The following is a 22893-nucleotide window of genomic DNA, read 5'->3' on the forward strand; positions in this document are numbered from 1 at the left end:
ATTAAATAACCTGACAGATGCCTTAAATTTTGGCAGCTGCTTTGGTTCCCTTAGGACAGGCAGGAATGACTAGAAGATGTGGGATACCTCGGCCATGTCTGCTTTCTCTTGGTCAGACTGCTGCCAGAGGTTTTAAATATCACAAATATCAAGACATTGTCTCTAGAACAGCTGGATTATCATGCTTTTTTAACACCCCAGTGTTTTTGTCTTCTGGTGGGGCTGGTCCATGCCATTCATGGCATAACTTGAAGCTCCCATAACATGGCCTCTGCTCTGGAGCAAGGCTGGAAGTGCAATTGCGCGTCCTGTCATGAAAGAGGGTGTGAAAACAACCTGGGATCAGCCCAAAAGCAATCCCACCACAGAGCAGCTCATGAACCCATCCCTGCTGTGGGTCCTTCCTGGGATGGGAGCACATCCAGCTCCATGTGGAGAGCCCCCTGATAAGGAACACCTCAGGGTGGCTTCTATGAAGAGATTCCTGCAAACCTGTTTCACAAAGTTATGGAATCATAGAATCCCAGAATGGTTTGGGTTGGAAGGGAGCTTCAAGACCACCTGTTTCCAGCCCCCTGCCACGGGCAGGGACATCTTCCACTATCCCAGGTTGCTCCAGGCCCCATCCAACCTGGCCTTGAACACTTCCAGGCATGGGGCAGCCACAGCTTCTCTGGGCAACCTGTGCCAGGGCCGCACTCACCTCACAGGGAAGAATTTCTTCCTAACATCTTATCAAAACCTCCCCTCTGCCAGTTTAAAGTCCACCAAGTAAAACACAAATCTGTAAGAGGAGAATAAATCTCTGCAGACCAGTGCCCAGAACTCTGTTACAAAAGGGTTGCTGAGGTACCTCTCAGTGCCTCTCACAGCGAGTGGGTGACAACCACATTTCTGTAGGTGATAACACACAACACTGATGCTGCTCTTAATGATTTACAGGAATTGCTGAAATAGGAGGGAAATATAATTTGCTTCTTGACAATGGACAGCAAATCAGACTTAAATTGTCCTAGATGCAAGTAGGCTGGTAGAGAAGCAAGCAAGAATTTTTTGTGTCTTTTCTATATGTTAGGGTTTGGGGGTTTTTTGTCTCTTGCAAAGCTAAGTAGCAAATTCTCTCTCTTCTCTTCCATTATTTCCTGCTTAATGCTAGGTTCCAGTTTTGGCCTTGAGCAGTAACAGTGTTATCAGAGAGCAGTGCCTTGGACTCATGGAGGCGCTCAGAAAATATTGGTGCCATCTTCCATAAAACATTTTAAACACATGCTATTTGTTTTTAGTCTCCCTTCTGGTTTTACACCCTACAAAGAGGACATTTAATATGTACAATAGAATTAATAGGCATGCAATGTAAGCAGGACTTACATTCAAAATACACTTCCACAAAACAAAGGAGCAGCTGTGAAAATGTAGAGTCTGCTGAAAATTTTCTACTTGGGTATCACATTTGCTAAAAGATTTACTCTGCAAAGTTTTATCTAATTTCCCATTCATTCAATTAAGGGGAGAGATAAATTCCCAGATCCCAAGAGATTAGGGGAAACTATGTTTAGCTCCCCCCTCGCACTTACGATCAAGACCATGTTCAGTTTCATGATTATCACTCTCAAGCTTGTGCTTATAGGCTCTGTGCTGCTGATAGATGAACACCTCCATCTTCCCCCAAAACCAGAGGGATTTGGAAGTGCTCAGGATGGCAAAGATCTCTCCAGATCAGGAGGATTCAAACCACATGGGACAAAATACCCCATTCAGCAAGGCTACAGCAACTTAGTTAGGATTGGGTTTTGGGCAACCTAAACCTAGGAGTAGGTGTCCCTGCCCATGGCAGGGGGGTTGGAACTTTGGAACTAGATGGTCTTTCTGGTTTCTTTAAACCCAAACCATGCTAGGGCTGTACGGTTCTATGAATGGTCTTTCAGCTTTCCGGGGAGGAATGGGCAAAGCTCATGGGTTGCCAGGTCAAACAGTTCAGAGCAAGAAGAAAACACCCACCAAAATCTCTTAGAAATTAATCAAGTGATAAAGCTGAGGAAAACCAATCAAGTGAAATTAGTCATTTTTGTGCTGGTATTTGTGTCTCGTATCCTTTATCAACTTGCCTAAGCAAAGGCAGCAATATTTTTTGAACAAAATCAGAAACACTTACCAATGTTTTGTTGAAAATCAGTCCAGAATTCTGCTTTTAGTCTTTGGGGTAGTTATTCTGGAGTCAGCTATCCATTTAAAGGTAAACTATGGATCTTGTGGGTGACAAATGGGCAGAAAGGTTGAGCATGGACACACTCATCCCAAAAACCACTGAGCTCTGAAGGAGATTCCTGGCCATCTTATGCATTAGGAGAAGGCACAGCTGAAGTGTTCCTATGTCCCACCACACAGTCAGTGTTTGGGAGTTGTTGGCAGCACCAACAAAGAGCTGCTCTGACTTTATGAACTAAATGTAACAATGATTCTGGGTTGCAAGAGTTTTTCAGGCTATTTACACCTCCCGTGCTTCTATGGGTAATGGGGATGGGCAATTCCAGCACCCCACAGACCAAACAGAAATTGAATTTCCTGTAGTCCTGGTAGGCAAGGTGTCCTCAGACCCTCTTGTTCCAAGCACCAATGAACAGCAGGACTGTAGAGCAGCAGCTCCTTTATTCATTCAAGGCAAGGCATCTGGCAGCAGGTTTGATGAGACCATTACCTCTCACATTGATCTGCATTGTCTCAGTAAGTTCTTCTTTTCATCTGTTTGGTGTCTCTAAACTTCTGCTTGGATTGAAAATTGAGGATAAAAAAATCTTGTTGATGAGGGTTTTTTTCCCTTTAAAAGCACAATAATCCACAAATAATCTGTAGCAACTGTGATATTTCTCCTCCTGCTGCTGCATCTACCACTGTAATTGGAATCGAACCTCTGTTGCTACCTTGATGGAGAATTAATTTCCAAAAACATCCTCAGGTATGGAGAAGTTTGCAGATTTGAGCCTCAGATAACAAACATGGTTGTTTAACAAGCACTAATATAAAATGTAAGTTCCTTCATGTTTCAAAGCAGGAAAACTTCAGGACACTAAACAGACTTTCTTGGATTTTGATGTCTGTGAAAAAACCAAAGAAAACAAGGCAAATGTTGGAAAAGACCAAAGATATTATTCTAAATGTTACCAGAAATTTCTGATTAAACATTTGTGAATACACTGCCTGGTTTTAATAAGCTAGAAAACATCATCACCAATTAACAGAATGATGCTGCATAGTCAAGGAAGGGTAATTGTGCTCATTATATTGCCAGAGATGCAGCTGATCAAAAAGGAAAACACTGTTTTCCCTGAAGTTCCTTTGCAGTCTTTAGGTGGAATCAGCACTGAGTTCACAGGCACTAATCAGCCAAAGGGCTTCACACAGGAGCTGCTCACCAACCATTAAGACTAGTGGAAGGTCTCCCGCTGGATGTGTGTATCTCCTTTTCCAAGGCTATCCATGTTTTTTTGCCATTTCACCTGAAATAGCCACGTTTATCCCTCAAGAAGCAACACCAGCCTCTGGTCATCCTGCATTGTGGAGGGGAAGTGTTGAGGGGCAGCAGGGGGCACGGACATGTCTGCAAACTGCTTTTTGGAGGCAAAATATCCCTGTGAATTTACTTGGAAAGATGAATATGGTGGAACCCTGTTACTACAAAAAGTGAAAAAGCTATTTATTTTTCTACAGTGACATAATTATAGTCACCCAAGAATGTGAGAGAGGCAACGTCTGCTGGCAGACGGTAAAAGTTCAGCTGACATACCTGAAAATAGGACAAACCATTTTCACAACAAAAATTGTCGTTTTTCTAATCCAAAGCTGGGATTCTCAAGTTTGGCTTTCCCACTACTGTCTCTTTCCAGGATGGGACAAACTCTCTGGACCACCCTGAAAAATTGGAACTCCCTCTACAACCAAAGGTCACATGCAACCCGTCAGTGGTGACTCTATAAAGGAATTGCTGGCTTTGTTTGGGCCTTGCTCTGCATATGAACAAGCACTTCACCCATTCCCCTCACCCTGGCCTCTCATTTCCATAATTACCTGCATTTATTGCTTACTGTGAATATGATGCATTTAATGCCTCAATTTATTCAAACAGGGCCTGCAGCTGTAGGTGCTGCGCTGCACCTACAGGTTTCTTTAATGGATTGGTGCTTTCTTAGCCAGTGTAACCAAGCACCAGTTCCCTCCAGGGATACACAACAGCCTCTCCTCCAAACCAGCAAACTGTTGCTTATGACAATATTGCTTAGTGATGTCTATTTTTTAAGAAATGTGGGCCAATATAGTGCCTGCACCCACATTTTCAACAGAAAGCCCCGTGGGTTTGAAATACAGCTCATATTTAACCAACTTCCAGTGCCATGTCTTTTAAAGCTCTGTTTCTGAAAAAGATTTTCTTTGTCTCAGAAAAAAGAAAGTTGCTCCTTCTGCAAAACTGATTTTTTAATTTATAGAGAGCCTTTTAAGTTTTTAAGCTTTGTGGGGAAGTGTTCTGCATGAGAGCCACATGTGCAAGCATGCAGTGCAATTTTTAATATTTCATGAAGGTACAGAGAGAAGACAAAAAAGGGATTGCGACGAGGTTCAGCACCAAACTCAATTCTGCATCTCAGCAATAATTCACCAATGTAGTTCCATCAAGGACTCACATCAGCTCAGTCTGGAGAAAGAAAGTTCAAGGAAAAGGCTCTGAGCCTTTAAGCACAGATTCCTTCCCTGAAGAGTCAGGAGGCAGCAATTAAACTCAGTTACATCGGGGTGAACGTGCCCTCCCCGTGCCCAGCTCAGGGACCACACACGCGCCCGGCGACTCTCGGGGGGTGAAATGTGTCCTGCTCTGGCCGGGTCAGTTATAGCCAGCAACTCTTTGAGGTTTTGGCTTAAAGGTGCAGCCCTGTGAAATCCTCGGGGAGACAATCCTGCCCCAAGTTGGCTGTCCTGATGAAGTTGCCCCTTTTGGAGGATGCGGGACATCGACCCAATTTGCACAGACCCTCGTCATTAGCATAGACCCATTTCAAGAGAGGTCTTTGAACACCAGTTGCCTCCAAATTCCATTACCTCTCTCCCTGCTGGGTTTTGTGCTTTAAGTATCAGGCAGGGGCTAGGAGAAGAAAAGAAAAAGAAAAAAACCCAGTAAGTGAAATCCTAAGCCCAAATAATTAGACGTGTTGTGGTTAGTTCTCTAAACTCTTACTTATTGCTTTTTCTCCGTTTGACAGAATATAATCTGCTTTTTTTTTTTTTTTCTTTGACACACAGGTCAGTTAATCCAGAGGTTCCTAAGTCTGAATGAGACAGAGAGAGCTAGGCAAACACCAACTTTTTATGTGTTTGTCACAGCACTTCATCTTTGTGTGCAGCCTCATCTGAGGTACAAGCAAATTTCAGAGTCATCCTTGCTTGCAGGTACTCTGAGAATCAAACTTCAGTTGGAGAGGGAAAAACAAGCAGGATGTCTTTGCTGTCTGGCAGATAAGCTTAAGGGTAACAATAATATCTCATCCTTTGAGAGGCAGGCTTGGGGTTGCTGGATAATTTTAAGAGGAAAACTGCTCATAGAAAAATGCTGTGTGGACAGAGGAGAGTTTTAGCTCTACACTGAAAGGTAGCAGACATTTTTATTTTCATCCAGAGGTGAAGATCCAGCCCTGGCCTGGCATGGGGGGCACTCATTTCTTTTGAAAATTAGATTGTGAGTGCAGGACAACTGAGGGAGTCCTGCTGGTTTGATTGCTCAAAGATTTTTTGTTTCTTTGTGTTCAGAAGAGAATATTGAATCTTGTTGTCTAGAAAATAGAAGGGGAAAAGGTTATTTCTGCTAAATATCCAACACCTGGATGCACTCCACCATCATTACTCTCCACAAGTGAGAGTACCAGCATTCAATGCCTGTAAAAACTTATTTGAAGGTAGGACATAGCAGCCAAAGCCAGCAGAGTTTCCACACATGGAGTAAAGTTCTGCTGTTACGGGATCTTCAGCTGAAATTCACACTGATCAGGCCACAGCATGACCTACAGCAGGTGAACTCACCACGGGGCTGCACTTGCAGAGCTGTTCTCTCTTCACTCCTTTTCTTTTCTGTTGGCTGCATTGGTTGGGTTTTCTTCAGAAAGAGAATTCTTACTTGGAGTGATTTGTGTAAAAAAGAAAGTCAGGTTGAAAAATACACATGGAGTAGAAAGGAGTGAGGTCTGTGGTGCTCATTTCTTCTCCAGGGATCCAATTTTGTCCTGGCTTTCAAGGAAGCTCTATCTTCTGCAGGGCCAGGAGTTGGACTGGATCCTGGTGTGTCCCTTCCAACTCAGGACATTCTGTGATCTCCCTCCCAAATTACACAGGGCTCCATGATTCAGAGGAGCAAAATTCTTGAGGATAGACCTTAGAGGTCCTTGAATGGTATTTTTTTCACCTTTTCCATGGCTTGTTAGATCTTGTCAACAAAGAATAGACTACAAACTGGATTTTAAATTCTCTGAAAAGCCACTTGAAGGGCATTTGGGACAATGCAAGGTGACGTTACCTGATGGCATTTCCTGCTAGCTGCAGTTTTCCAAAAGCTGATGGCTTTCTACACAATTCTCTCAGAGTGCTGCGGTTTTCCTGCAAAATAACAAAATACTGCAGGGACAAGGTGAGGTCACCACCAGAGGAGACAGGACAGAGTCTGTGAGCTGGAAGGAAACAACAGAGGATATTACTGGCACATGCTGCTGTGGATGAGATTACTGTCAGGGAAGACTGAGCTGAATTGACACCTTCAACAAAAAAAAGAGACAGTGCTACAGCTACACAGTCTTTGAAATCCTTTCCTGTGAGCAGCAGCATTACCTCTGCCTCACTAAGATTCGGCTTCAATGAGCTCTTCTCCCTCCGTGAGGCTGTCCTGATGTGAGGGATGTAGCTCAGTGTGGGGGCAAATGGGAAAGGCTGTGTATGTTATCTGAGCTGCTGGCACTCCAAGTGATGTTGCCTAATCAGGTTATCTTTAGGTTCCACGGAGATGCTAAAAGAGGCTGGAGAGGAGCGGATCTATGGGAGACTCCACGAACAAAGGACTTGGAGGCGCGGCTTTATTTAGTCCGTTTTAGGATTTTGTCCTGCAGCCCTGACACCTGTTTGCCACGAGAAGCCAAACCCACATGGTCTCCAAGATCAAAACCAGGTGATGGGGTTGTTAGTTGGTGTTTGGCTCAATCCAGAGCCTGCTCAGGAGCGGGAGCTCAGCCCATGGGAGGCACTAAGCTGGGACTGATCTCCTACGAGGCGGGAGGTTTCCTTCATGTCTGTGGGATGGAAATGGCATGGACTGGATTAAGACAACTTTGGGGGACAGGGGGGAAGGAGGGATTTTTTACATCATCCAGAACTTCTCAGGTGCATCTGCACTGCTCCCTGGGAGCAAGGACCAGCTGTGGGCTAGTGAGTACAAGTCATTTTGTTTCCGAAAACCACAGATATGAAAAGCAGCTCTGCTAATTCAGTGCAGCTTGAATTAAGGCTCCTACAACAATGCCGTGTGGAGCCTGCTTTCTTTAGTGTTTTGACAGCCATTTTGCACACACTTTATGACCATAGTTCCTCAGGGTGGAAAAGCCAGCCACCAGGCTTTAGTCCAGCTTTTTCTTTTGGTGAGAACTGCGAGCCCGGGTGGGGATCAGAACATAATTCTGCAGATTATTTGGAAGTGTCACCCTGCTCAGGTGCACCTTCTCATGTCATTATCAATGTCCACAAAACACTTTGTGGACATGCTTTGAAATGGATTTGAAAAGCATTCTCTACCTTAAAATAGTAGAATTTCACCCAGGAATATGTAGATTTCAATAGTTCACATCAACAGAGTGTGAGCTTGCTAATAAATAATAAGTACAAGAAACATGATGGAAGAGAAACATGACAAAACTCCAGCAACAAAAATTGTGAGGATTCATCTTCTCAAACAGGGATTCATGTTTGCAATTCCCATGGATATTACCAGGAGCTGTGGATATAAATCCAGACACATCAAGAGGGGAATATAACCCCTGGAGGTTTGGAATTAAAGGCATTCTGAGGGGTGCAGAGTCTCATCTTAAGACACAGAGTCACTGTGTGCATCTAAATCCCTGTACACCGGGATGTGGAGGTGTTGGGATCACAGTAATAACAGGGATGATGCAGCTTCTTTGGGGCTTTTGAAATAGGCTGGCACAGGCACGTCTTCCCAAATTAGTGATTTGAAATTGCAGGTGGCTGCTGCTTTCAGTTTTCATCCACCCTGTAACCCTGGAGATGGTTTCACTAATACAGCACTTCCCAAATGTTTAGACCCCAGGTGTGCAACAGTGTTCTTATTGATGAGATTTAAATTCTACTTTTTTTTTTTGCACTCCTTATGATGGGAACAAAGATAACTGCATCGGGTCATATCTTTCATTATCACACAATCTTCCTTTCTTCCTTGCATTATTGGTGATGGGTTTAATTTGTTTTACAATGAATTTGCTGAGACTGTACATGTATTTGTGTACAGGGTATGCCCTTACCTTGAACCAGGACAGCAGCTTCTCTCTCCATTCATGTGTACACACTGTCTCCATGTGCATACTTGCTCCTGCAGCCATTATTTTATCAGTGAGTTTTAAACTGTGTTATTAATTTGGTTTTGTGGGGGTTTTTTGTAGTGCTCATCTACACAGACTCATCATAGAATAGCTCAGGTTGGAAAAGACCTCTAAGATCACCAAGTCCAACCACTCCCCCAGCACGGCCAAGGCCACCACTTACCCATGTCCCCAAGTGCCACATCCACATTTCTTTTAAATACCTCCAGGAATGGTGATTCCACCACTTTCCTGGGCAGCCTGTGCCAGTGCTTGACAACCCTTTACATGAAATTTTCTCTAATATCCAATCTAAACCTCCCTGGTGCAACTTGAGGCCATTTCACCTTGTCCTGCTGCTCATTACTAGGGAGAAGAGACTGACCCCTACCTGGCTACAACCTCCTTTCATAGAGATGTAGAGAGTGACAAAGTCTCCCTTGAGCCTGTTTTTCTCCAGGCTAAACAGCCCCAGCTCCCTCAGGATTGTTTCTTTATTCTGGTTTTGCCAAGCTTTGGGCATTGTCCCTGAACCACCAGAAGATTTGAGGTTCCTCTTGTCCCCATTCAGATGCCTGAAGTTTCCTTGTCTAATGAGGGACAGCAGGCAATATTTTGGTAGGAGGGTGATCCATCTGTATCAGGGCACACACACACTACACAGGTACTTCCATCAGAACCAGCTCTCCTAAGAGATTTTAAGTCAGTGAAGAGAAACAGGCACAATTTAATTTAATTCAGTCCCAGAACATCAGATGAACAGCATCCTAAAAGCATCTGTTCATTCTCTGTGAACTCTTGCAACAAGGAAAGTCAGAGTGATACAGGAAAGTGCCTCATGGTCACCAGGTCCTCTATATTTATCTGCTCAGTTTCCTAAGTGAAGGATTTTTTTTTTACTGTATGGAGAATTATGGAGGTTCAGGGAGTTGTGCAAATTTTCCTTTAAGTTTTGCTCAGGTCTACCAACAATTAAAGGTTTTGAGGTGAGAATCCCAGGATAAAGTGCTGTGTCCTGAGCTGTTCATAAGTTATATGGGACTCACACAACATTTGCCTCTAGTATAAAATCTCTGAAGTCTACAGACAAATAAATACAGCATGAATTAGATGTAGATTTACTGTCCACCATGTGCTATGCAACAAGCAGCAAAACAGACAGTCCCCTCCTGAAAGGACTGCAGGATGGCAGACCAAAGCGCAGCACCCTGGAAGTGGAATAAATCCATCCCTAATCACTACCAAAGTCCTGAGTTTGCAGGAGATATTTCCCTTATCAAGACCTGTAGCTGGATTTGCTGATATGGGTAATTTCCCAGGCGTTTGCTTGCCAGGGAAAGGGGGAAACTGTGTCCTGGAGGATGAAGAGCTGTGACCCAGCGACAAAGTAAGTGTAGGGAAAGGTCTGCCTATACAGCAAAATGTTACAGCAATTGTAATTCCTGAAAACGCCAGGGAGCTGCATTCACAGGACTCTTCCAGCTGCACGTCCCTGTGTCTTACGTGGCACCCCTCCACCTGCACCAGCTGCAACCTGTGCCTTTATGGAAATAACCCCAAAGTGGGTTCAGTAAGAGAAAGAGACCAGAAAAAGGCACTGTCGCTGTTCAGGTTTGCTATCACATCAACACACGCCGTATTTCAGAAAATAAAATATGAGCTATGGAATATTATATTTTGATTTTTCTTCCTATTTCTGAATGAGTTACTCTCCTAGTTATTCCTCTGTCATTTTTACTGCCAAGGAAAAGCCTGAATTTGCATTTTCCTCAAATAAGAACCCGCTGAGCACAAATTTCCTATGTAACCCTTGAAACACTGCGGAGTGAATTCACATTTTATTTTGTTTCTTTTTTTTTTCAAGTACTGAAACTGGAAACTTGGCCTTGGGAGTCCCACTCAGCCACTGCTGGCGGAGAAGCACTGCTGGGTGACATCTGTCATCAGCCACGGCTGAGCTCAAATATTCAGTTCCTAGCAGCAAGATGTGCTTTAAAGAAACAAACAAAACACGGAAAAATCCTTCAAAGAATTCTCCAATAGCAGTTCCAAGCAGAAGTGAATTTGAGAAAATTTTATTTATTTTTTCAGCCACTCCCCCAACAGAAAAATTTTCATCAAGTATCACATGAACTGAGCTCTGCTCAGATTAGTTGGAATTGCAATGTGAAAAATGTCAGGCAGCAATTCTGGTCTATTTGTGGTTTGCAGCACTTGTCCAGACAGAGGATTTTAGATGGTACTTAAATCAAGAGAAAACACTTGATAGAAACATGGATTTTGACGCCTAAAGACAGATGTATGAAGAAGCAATGCCTCAAAAACTCAGCCTGAGAAATTCTAGAAATAAGGTAAATATTTTTAATACTGAAACTAATTAACTCCAGTGACAGAAATTCAGCAAACTGGGGGACCATCTAGCTCTCGAGGTCTTCAAATCAGGAATGGACTTTTTAACATCACAGAATGGTGAACTTCAGTCTGCTTTTTAAATTAATAGAAAGATCCAGTGTGGGATATGCAGTTTGTCAGTGTAAGGACCACCCAGACTTAAAATGATGACTCCATGAAATCAAAGGGGTGCACAGGGCTCTGCCACTGCCTTATGAGATGGACCAGCTTGTCCCACAACTCTAAAGCTGGGCTCAAAGATTGTTTAAGGACTGGACTTATTTTAGGCTGAACCTGAAGCTCTTGGGAAGCTCTCTACCCCAGAAGGACAGATGATATATTAGGTAAGAAAGGCTTCAGCCTTTTCTGTAGAACCTCACAGCCCCATAAATACATCTGTTTAAACATTTTCCCACCCAACCCTACAGAATTTAGGATACACAAGTTCCCTTCTTGATCCACCTTAAGCCTGTTATGGGATCCCACACTGCTTCTGCAGTTCTCTTCCCCTCTCCCCCAAACCAAAATTACTTGGCTGTTTATTTATTTATTTCTAGTGGAAGTTGTCCCTGCCCATGGAAGGAGGGCTGGAACTTGATGATTTCTGAGGTCCCTTCCAACCCAAATCATTCTATGCCTGGATATGGAAGCTCTGGGAGACAGGGCTCTGCCCCTGCCTTGTTGCAAAATTTGTCCTAATAACACTTCTAAATAAATAAAAGCATGAAAGCATTTCCATCGCAGCTTACTCTTGCATGTGTTCTAAATGTAACAAAAACAAAAACAAACAAACAGAAGGGAAAAAAAGGGAAGACTACCTTCCCCTCTTTGGATCCTACAGCATCCCCAAAAGTGAAGTAAAAAACCTGATTAGAAGGCAACAAAATCCTTCCCAGAGAGGACAAAAACCTTGCTGTATTTTAAAAATGGTACAAACCCGCTGTGGGTGAGAGCGCAAGTGTTGACATGAGTGTGTTAGGTTGAGGTTTAGAACATCATTATTTGCTCTTATTTACCAAATGTCTTACCCACCATATTATCTGCCTTTTCAGATGTGTACTGCTTTTGATTTTTAATTGGTCTTATTTACCAAATGTCTTACTCATTAGACTATCTACCTTTTCAGATGTGTCCCCGCTTTGAATTCGCTGTGAGGAGAACCAACACATCAAACCAGCAGCACACGAGGCTTTCTCAGCATCCTGCTGCCTTTGACAGTGTCCAGCACCTCGTTTTATCGCTCTGCTGGTTTCACAAATTGACCTTTCTCCCTTCCCTGCTCTGTGATTCAACCTGGGCAACAGGTAGGAAGATTATGGAGGCATTGACCATGATGGGGCTGAGCCAGAGACCCAGAGGCTCTGTTTCCTCCGTACTCTGCTGTCGTGTCTTTCTGAATTATCACCCTTTTGCAAGAACAACTTCAGCACCCAAAGCTGTTTGTAACACTGCACTGCTTTGCTTTCCTCACTTGTGGCAAACTGGTCTCATTCCCCACATTTCTGAGGCATGAAGTCCACAGCAGAGCAACAGAAGCCCCCGGGGGTCTTTAGTCACTCATGGCTAAGTAAGTTCTTAATCTCCTGCTGGAGGAGATGCTCACCAGGGGCTTTTTGTGGCGGTGCTAAAACATGGTTCAAACAACCCAGAGAAGATGAGGGAGCCCATTACGGGCTGGAGTGTCAGGGGCTGTCTCTGGAGCTGGATAACCCTCAGCATCTCCACAGGAACCCAGTGTGATGTTCCCAAGCAATTCCCAGCAAGGCAGGGCAGAACAGATGCCTCTCACAGGCACCCACCAGACTGGAATCCCACAGTGTGGACACCAGTGACAGCAATGAGGGGCAAAACCCCATCAGCTGTGGGATATTTCACATTTAATCACAGCTTTCTGAGTATTCTTCACCTCTCATGGATTTGAATTTGCAATTAAAGGTCCTGAAGTTGGGCACAAATATGACAATTAATTGTGTAGTAGGTTGGAGGTTGAATTTTTTGTTTCCTTGTACAATAAAATCCATTTTCCACTGAATAAATCCCAGCTGTTTGCACTGAGTGCTTAAGAACCCGCTAACACTTTATCTAAGAGCCATCTCCAAGTGATAGTTTGCCTCAGACCTTCTGGTTGCTGAAATTCTAGTCCACAAAGGACGTAGTTTCCTAGAAAGGATGTGATTTTTTTAAAGGAATGACAGTGCATTCTTATGGAAATTAAACAAAAATTATAACAATTTAAAAATGCATAGAAATTGTCAAGAATTAAAATTATATAATTATTATATTTTCCAGAGTTTTTTCATTATGCTTGTGTAGAGCTCAATGCACTACAAGCTTCTTCATCGTTTCATACCTCTGGAACTAGCAAACTAGTATCAGCAAAATGTTTAGTTTAATATTAATTTTAATATTTAATATTAATATTAAATAATATTAAATAAATGTAATGTTTAATATTAAATACCTTTAATATTACTAAAAATACTATTTAAAAATACGACTGAAAATATTACTTTTAGTATCAACAAGTAATTTTTAATAAACATTAGTAATTCTTTAGTAAAAATCAGTGAATTTTAATGTTGCTAAACACAAACTAGTAAGTTTTAATACTATTTAAAAAAACTACTATTTAAAAAATTCTCTTGCCCTATGCAAGCGAATGTTACCAACCATACAAAAGAAAATCAGTAGCAAATACTAGTGGTTTATCTTTTATAATATTTCAAATTATTCTCTTTTACAAAATATTTGCTTCATTTACAGCTTGAAACAGGCAGGCTGAATTTTAATGCGCTTTGCCCTCGTGTTGTTTCATCTCATAAAAATGCCTTCAGCTCACGACAAACACCATGATGAAAACTGATGGCTTGAGATGAAAACTGATGGCTTGAGATGCAAACTTTGACCCACAGCGACGGCCCACTATGGCACCAGCCGGGGAAAATTCTAAGCAAAACCCTTCCTGACAATGAGCACTAAAGGAACAGCATTCCAGGGAGGAACTCACACTCGAGGCTGACAACTCAGCGAGAGATTAAAAAGGAGAGAGTGAATTTTTAATGACCTGGAATGCTCTGGAAGATGCACCTGATGTAAGCACCAAGAGTTTACAATAAGGAATGGGAACCTGGTGGAGCCCAAATGCTCGTGAAGCTCTAATGAAGAGAAAAAATTAAGTAATGTTGTACTTCTCCTTCATTGCATATGTTGATTTTAATTATGTCTGGGGCAAATTTAAGAAGGAAAACTTTGGTTGAGCTTCTCTCTGTGTTCTGAACACTTTTTCTGGGATGATGATTTCTGCTCAGTTATCCTCTCCAACCCCTTTTGCTTTGACACCATAGAATCCCAGAATGGTTTGGGTTGGAAGGGACATTAAAGATCATCCCATTCCACCCCCTGCCATGAGCAGAGACACCTTCCACTATCCCAGGTTGCTCCAAGCCCCATCCAGCCTGGCCTCCAGCACCATCAGAGCTGTATCAATTCCCCTTTAAATAAATTTAGACTCTCAGTGCTGTCTATCCACACCACCAGTGCAGGGCCTGGCCTCGGATCTTGTCCCCTTAATTACACAAAGTGTGACTTCAACAGGTGCCTGATAAATAAAGGAAAAGAGAACAAGGACTGTGTTTCCCTCAGCAGATCCAGAAGTTGCACCTTAGAGGGTCACAGCTCTGCTGAACTCTTGTCCCATTAATTTGCCTTTCCTTACCAGGAACTTGAACAGGATTTCCTGCACCTATTGAGCCACTTGCTGGAGTCCTTCACCCAAAGGCAGGAAGATGACAATTTTTTGAAGTCAGGAACCAGAAGGAGCCCACCTGACCTCCAGCAGAGCCAGTGCAAAATTCCCTGACTTGGCATCCAGAGTCCTCATCCATCCCTGCCAAACCAGACCCCACACATCTGTCCCACCTAACGGGGATGCTGCAACTCACATTTTAATCTCACTTTTCTAAAAACCCAGATGTCTCTGCAGCTCAGAGCAGAAGCTGAAGGTGTTTTGTAGGGCTGAAGACCGATGGTGTTGTAACAATCAAAAGCACCAGGACCCTGGCATCTCAGAGAGGGCACCACTGACCTGCCCAAGAGCTCTAGATGGATTATTAAGGTTTCTTGTGGACATTTGACCATGAAGGTACTTGGCTTTTCTTCCCACTACCAGCTTCTTCCCTAAGCCCTAGCATTTATTGAACTCTCTTTTCTTACAAGGAAAGAAAAAGAAAAAAAAAAAAGAAAAAGAGGAAAAATTGTACAAAAAAGTAAATCCTGCTTTTGTTCTGGATAAAACTGGGTCAGCATTTTCCATCCCCACTGTCAGTTTTCTGCAGTGTGTTTCAGACAAAGCATCATCATTCCAGCAAAAGGTATTTATAAAGTGAGCTTTGACAAAACAATTGTATTTTTTTTTTTTATTCCAGAAAGGCTTTGGCATCTGTCACTGCCAGGAAAGATTTAAGATCTAGGTAGAATTTTCATCTCTCAGAATAACTTGGCCTATATTGACTAGAGCTAATAGATCTGATGTTTTAAAACCCCTTGTGCAGCAAAGCACTGTAAATTACAGATGTTTAGAAATTTCCCTCCTCCATGGAAAATTTACACTGTGAAAAGTATAAATGTTCCCAGGATTTATTTTCACCTGGCACCCCCACAACCCCCCCAGTTCTTTTGACTCAGAGACAAGAATATAGTACCACAAGGAAGCTGGAAGATGCCAAAAATAGTACCCCATGGGACAAGGAGGATGCCAAGAACACAGACTACTGTGGACAGGGGGCATGGCAGAGGTTTAGCTCAAAGAAATAAGAGAGAATTTTCAGCAGAAATGGGGAAAAAGACGATTTTTTTTCAGTTCTTCTTAATTTTCAACCAATTGGTAAACCCAGACCCTCTTCCACCCACATTTCAGTGCAATTAGTCACAGAAAAAAAGAAAAATAGCGACATTTGAAATTTAAAACTAAAGAGAAAAATATCTGTAATTTTCTTGCCATCTTTTTCAACATGCACATAATCAGGGCTAGTTAAGGCTTATCATGCACACACAGAATATTCACTCCAGGGCATTTACTCCATTGTGGGGACACATAACCCACTGCAAAGGCAATGTCTCCACTTACCCCACTCTTCCCTCTTCATTAGGAATGTGCTGTGACCAGGAATATCAGAGCTCCTTACCTGTCCAACGAAAGAGGATTTGGAAGTATAAGGTGCAGCTGGGGCAGACACTTAGCATCAGTTCTCCGGTCAGATCAGCCCTTAAAAACAAATATATGAGAGAATCATTCCCTGTTGATACGTAAAATAGGCACAGAAGGTCTTCATCAGGGGCAGACACAACAAGAAAAGGACTGAAAGGCCCAGAGCCCACTTAGAGCCTGATGTCTCATTAATGAAATCGGGATACAGGACTGAGCAGCAAGATGGGAAGTGCTGGAAAGCAGAGACATGCACGAGGGAGAAGCACAGGAAAAAGAAGAGATGGATGAAAGATCACAGGGCTGAAGTCAAGGGGTTTATCTGTAGAACCATCAGTGAAGGCATCACCATCAGGTCTGAATTTTCACCAAGGTTCTTGGATAGAGTCAGAGGAGATGGAGAGAGAGAGGACATGCTGAGGGAATTTCAGGACATCCCACAGCTCTGGAGACCAGGCTGGAGCCAAGATAGAACCACAAACTAGTTAATCCCAAAAGCTTCAAGTGAACTGTCCTAAGCCAAACCAGAAAGCATTCCTGCAGCTCTCTAATAGCTCAGCACTGCTCACAGTAGCCATGGCACATCCAGCAGAAGAGGGAAGTTAGTCACTAAATCAATATTATGTCAAATCCCGAGTCTACCTGAGTCTGATTCACCTCAGAAACGCAGTTCCCATGTCTTCAAACAGAGCCAAAGTCTTTACAGGAAAAAAAGTCTTTGCTTCCCTGGGCGTTGTGAGCAAGTAAATAAGTCTAACAAAATCCAAACACAATTTGGCAGGATATAACACTTGTTGGAGATAATCCTACCTGCTGAAATTTCCTTTTAACCTCAGTGAAAAGTCTGGTAGATGCTAAGTATAATCAGGACAGATACCAATTCTCTCCCACTGGAAAGCAGAGTGAACCGACTTCAAAATATTTTTCTTTCATGTCACATCAGCAAAGGAAAAGTTCTAGAAATAGCTACTTAGGGCTTTTTCTCCTAAAAAGTAACCCGGTGATTTTGGTTGTGGTAAGTTCCCTATGGTAATAACAACATCACTCTTAATAATATAACATACACGTAACCCTGAGAACGTGAAATTCAGTGTTCTTGGGTACATTGTGCGATTCTTGGGCTGTGCTGTGCAAGGCCAGGAGTTGGACTCAATGATCCTTGTGGGTCCCCTTCAACCCAGGATATTCTACAACTTTATGATTCTATGAATTAAGCCCAAACTTTTCAGGTGATGAAGAAACAGAAGGTTCCAAAGTAGAGGGAATTGCAGATTCCCACAGCAGTAGTTGATCTGATTTCTCCTGGATCCATGATGGGTTGGGAATGATCACAGACAAAGCCGTTGTTGATGGTTTTTGCCAGTTAAAATCCCCTCACTACAACTTCTGCCTTGACACCCAGCTTGAAAATGGCTCTCAGGTACTACAGGATGGAGATGACTGTTGTGGTCATCTGAAGATGCAAACAGAGAGTCCCAAGACCCCACAAAGACATTTTCTGGAAATGCCCATTATATTATATTAAGAGCTTATTCAACCTCAGTTAAGCTCTGATCATGCACTAACTGCAAATTTTGTTGCAAACCAGTGTGAGTTCCCTGATGATTAAAAGACTGATATTTCTTTTATTAATTATAATTTCTAGCATGGAAGGCTGCAGTGTGGTTCCCTCTGCAGAGGCAGGTGCCATCTATATGCTCCTGAAGAAGCATCCCTGGCCTTGGAAAACTTAGAAATCTAAACAGACAGTGCAGACAAAAGAACTACCATTATCTTCCTTTTCCAGATGGGGAACTGAGGCACAGAGAGATTAAGTGACTTGCCAACATCTGTGGAAGAATGGAGGATTAAACCTTGATCTCCTGAGTCCAAGTCTGGTGTTCAGTCACCGGACCAGCCTTCCCGCTCCTGCTAATGTGTTACTGCTCTCATCTGCTCAGTGGTTTTTCCTACCCACTCCTACCTAATCCCTTTTCAAGGTAGCCCTTCAGGGACTGTTACTTATGTGGGTCAGGGCTGGATACAGCCATGCTAGAGAGGGACACACTCTTTTGTCCTTTGGGCAGCACAGGCCCAGCTGGCAGGTGCCATTGCTGGGTGGCATCGCAGGAGCAAGGACTTACAAAGTCATTTCTACTTCCAGGCAGGAAATCCTGCCATGAAATCACTGGGCAGCAGGGAAAGAGGAAGCTGATTGCTGTGGCTCTGGCTGCATCTGCAGTTCCCATCCTAATGAAGCCAAAGAGCCTGTTCATGTAGGAAGAAGGATTGTAAGACAAGATGAAAAACATCTTGAAAGATGAATATTTGGATCTCTGGGCTCTATCAGTATTTATTTCTTGGGCTGCAATACCACCTGCAGGCCCCAGACCAGGGCTGGACGCTGCAGAGAAAAGAGGATCTTACAACCAAAGGGGGCAGGTCCCAGCCCTCAGGCTCCTTCCTGATGGATGGGTTGGGATGATGCCCTGCACACACCACTGGACAGACACACCCCAAGCTGCGTTGTCCAAACAACCCTGTATGGAGGAAGCCTGCAAGGAAAATAAGTCTGAAAACAATCTTGGAGGCAAAAAAGCTGCAGGTCCCCCCGAGGAGCCAGGTCACGACGCTATTTCCCTGTTTGCCACAGGTCAGAGCTCTGTGCTCCGCTGAGAGGGGCTGCCCCACTCCCCCAGCCCATGTCCTGAGGGGGCTGAGGACGGGGGTGACACCGCCAGGCCCTGTCCTCAATGCCTGTCACCCCGATTGCGGTGGGCGAGAGATCACAGGCGAGCGGCGCGATCTGCTCAGGAGGCATCAGATGGCGTCGGAGCAAGGGTAATCCAGTTATTTTTAGAGAAGTTTTTCCACTCGGAGATCATACACACTGCAGATCACAGAAACACATGCAAGCATGAAATTTCATTTTTAAGAATTCTTTTCCCGGGGCTTCCATGTAAAGTGGCAGTGAATGGGAAAAGCTACAATCATGACAAGACAATTACCGAGGGTTTTTTTGCTAAGCATGAAACTTAGGAAAAAGAAAATGTTTAGGGAAAGGGAGAAGAAAAAAAAAAAAAAACCAACTCACAAGAAAAGCCTTTTTTGTCCACTTGTCTTGTTCCACTGAAGCAGAATCAGACATCACATCATGTAAGTGATTTTAAAAGAAAAATTGGCTTTAAAGTACCTGAGAAAAATAAGGAAATGTTTGAGTTTGAACTGCTTTTCCTGGTTTGGCTCTTTTGGCGACACAGGGTGTATGCAAATGGGGAAACAGCCAGCACCCTCCTAAATGCTGCAAAACACACACACACACACTTGTGCTTTTAGCGTGAAAGGACTGGGAGACATACATTAGGATTTGTGGGATTATGGTGAGAAAGCAGGAGTGATAACTTTGATGTTCTTTAAAAAATAAATAAATAAAAGGGTGAAAAGAGAAAATGGTGAGTGGTTTTTTCTCTTCTTGGCAAAGCCCCCCAGGAAAGAGCTAGCATGGAAAATGGATCCCCTCTCATCTTCCAGAGAGGCAATTCTTCCCCTTCCAGCCTGAGTTCACCGACATGGCTGTGCGGGGGAGCTCAGATGCCGCGTGTCTGAGCCCTACTTAGCCTGTGGATAAACACAGAGGTTGGCTTCTACAACAGGCAGCCACGGAAAACTTCTTAAGTAGCAAACATTCCCTGCAAAATAAATAACAATTGTGCATCCAGAAAGGCTAAGACAGAAGCAATTTGGTGCTGGTGAGAAATGTGCGATCGCCGCTGCCACGATGGTCACAGAGCTGGGAATTTAACTCTGGGGGAGGTTTCTAACTTGGTTCTCATTAAATCAAGTCCTTTCTTGGTGTAGGCATCTTCTGCTGCAGCAACAACTGCCGAAAGGTTTCCACAGCTGCCCTATTCATCACTGCAGCATCCCAGCAGCTTTAAGTAAGAAATGGAGATCCTGGTAAGAAAACAACTCATTGATTCACAGCAGAGGGAATCAAGATGTTTAGAAATTGCTCTGAAACTTTTCAGCTGTCCTTATTCAAGAGGCAGGTGGTTTAGCACTGATCACCTAGGAGGAAAATGTCATAAAGCAGAAAGTCTAAGAGGGTTTACCTTGATTTTGTAGCATTGCAGCATCTCTTTGGGTCTCTCATCCCTCCATCAGGCAACGCTCAGCTGCACTCAAAGGTGGGAGCGACACGCTCAGCTCCTCCAGGTCTAGAGACAACACAACAAAATAATTTGTCAAATTGTCAAAACTCAACGAATAGGGTAGAGGAGCAGACTGGGAAAATTTGGATAGACTGTGCCTTCACCCAGTCCTAATCTCACCACTGGAGGCTGTAAACATGATGGGTAAAGTGACAGTCTGGCTACAAATCTGTCTGGCAGCTTCATTAGACATCTTTCGCCTGACTGATTAAACTGTGTTTAAGACCCACTTTCATTTTTTCAAGTCTTTTGTTTAAATTAAAAGGTCATGTTTTCGAGTGAGTGATCCGCTGCCCTCTCCAGTCTCCTGCCACAATACACTTACATTACTACGAGTGTTGCACAAAGCGCTCTGAATAAGATCCACAGACACCAACAAATGTCGCAGCCAGCGGAGGCTACGCAAAGGGGTTTTTGTCTGTTCGTTATGTGCCACAGCAGGAAAACGAGCTTGAAAAGTCCCCCAGCCTCAAACTTGGACTATTTCTGCTGTGCACTGGAGGGCTTGCAAAAAGCACTCGCTACTTTTGCAAATTTATTCAAGCAGCAAACCAGGTTTGCCCGGTGCGTCTCGCTCCACCTCGGTTTTGCTTTGCTTTGCCACTCGTGAATTGAAAGAGATTTTTGGTTGTTAGACAAAAAAAAAGACCCAGGACCTGGGATTTGGGGTCTAATGCTGCCAAGTGCTGAGTGCCATCTGTTCCCACTGGCTCCAGAGCTCCCAGGATGGGGCCCCGGCACGGCGGAGCCTGACGGAGCAGGGCAGCTCTCCAGAAGATGTAACTCGGCATCTTGGGAGCGCTCCCAGTTTACACCTCAGAGTGTCTGGCCCGCAGACAGACCACACTTAACCTGTCACCCTGCAGCCAAGTGCTTCCCTCAGTTCCCAGAAAACAGCACTCCCAACTGGGGGAGATATCCTGGCTGTGTTTGAGATTTTGGTGTGCTTTGTTTCTAACTAAATCCACGTTGGGAGTCCCTTATTATCAGTGTTGGTCTCTTCTTCTAAGTAACAAGTGATAGGACGAGAGGAAACAGCTTCAAGTTGTGCCAGAGGAGGCTTAGATTGAATATTAAGAAAAATTTCTTCATCAAAAGGGTTATCAAGCATTGGCACAGGGCATTAGTAGAGTCCCCATCCCTGGAGGGATTTAAAAGCCATGTGGATGTGGCACTTAGGGACATGGGTTAGTGGTGGCTTTGGCATCAGTTGGACTTGACGATCTCAAATTTCTTTTTCAACCTAAAGGATTCTCTGATTATCTGTGCTGGGAGCCAACGGTGCACTGAGCACTGCACTTTCTGATGGCACACTGATGTCAGTCTAAAAAAGTCCCCCAACCTCACTTGTAGCTTCCCAAAGGTTTTTGCTGGATAGAGGGAGCACAGAGATGAATTGGAGGGTCAAGACATGCAGCAGCCAGTCCCGAGGAGGGCCATGGCTGAGTTGTCTGCTCCTCTCAGGTGAAAAGCAGAAATCAAGGGAGTTGAACAAAAGGACGAAAAACAAGACAGTGGGTCACTGCCCCCAAGGAGTTTTTGCTTCCTGCTGAGAAGTTTAACTCCAGCATGAAGGGGTCAGCTCAGTGCCTTGCACAAGGGCCCACTTTTCACCAAGGGGATGTGAAAGCTGACTAATTTTTACTAAATAAAATGAGCCTTTGACAAGTGCTCTGCTACAGTGGCCTGTACTCTGACCTGCTGTGACCTGTTGTATTCCCTGAACTGCAATTCTCTTAATTGAGAATGTTATAAATGTGACTTAATAAACTGAACTGGAGCTTGGATTGCAGTCTCCAACATGTCTCATCCTGAGGCTTTTTTAATAAAGCCCATTGCATTGGAATTTTGGTTGTACACAAAAATGTATTTAGTAGAGGGTTACTTCCATTCTCTTTCTGGTCCAATTAAATACTCAATAATTACTGAGGTTTCCAGAAGTAGTGGTGACATCAGAATCTCCCGGAAACAGCTTTTGCATTGGATTGCAGTGGGATTCAATCTCTAACAAGCACAAGTACATAGTGATACTGCAAAAACAGGATCAATAGCTGGTTAGATAGAACATCTACATTAGTACTCTAAAATCAAGCTGCCTTTTCTGACCCACTGGCACAGAAGTTGCTGAAATCCTGCAGTGTAACATTTGCTTTAGGACTACATTTCTCTAATAGATGTGTCCAAGATCTACATGGAGGTATTGACAGGAGAATAGACCTTTTAGCATTCAAAAGTAAATCCTTGACATTTCTGTCTCAAGAAGCAAGTCCAATTATTCTCCTTTTGCTCTGTTCCCCAGTCAGAAATTTGAAAGGCAGAAAAAAAATCCAGAATACACAGTAAAATTTTCCAAACTGTATGAGTTGCTGTAAGAGCAGCAGTAAGTAAGAATATTTTGGATACCAACAGGGCTAAAGCAGCATTTAAGGCTTTTTCAAATGGGCTTGCTTCCGTAATGCCAGAGGACATTTTGCTGTTGAGTGCTCATTTATAAAAA

The 22893-nt window shown here is 43.5% G+C and overlaps 1 long non-coding RNA gene across 1 annotated transcript; it reads left to right on the forward strand.

The window, feature by feature from the left end:
- Positions 1 to 659: 659 nt before the first annotated feature.
- LOC116446037 lies at positions 660 to 19635 on the forward strand. The gene is made up of 4 exons (XR_004241001.1): positions 660 to 7192; positions 10477 to 11347; positions 12130 to 12307; positions 13767 to 19635. It is a non-coding gene; the product is annotated as an uncharacterized LOC116446037 (long non-coding RNA).
- Positions 19636 to 22893: the final 3258 nt, after the last annotated feature.

The sequence above is a fragment of the Corvus moneduloides genome, chromosome 6 (genome assembly GCF_009650955.1).
Source record: "Corvus moneduloides isolate bCorMon1 chromosome 6, bCorMon1.pri, whole genome shotgun sequence".
NCBI classification, from domain to species: domain Eukaryota; kingdom Metazoa; phylum Chordata; class Aves; order Passeriformes; family Corvidae; genus Corvus; species Corvus moneduloides.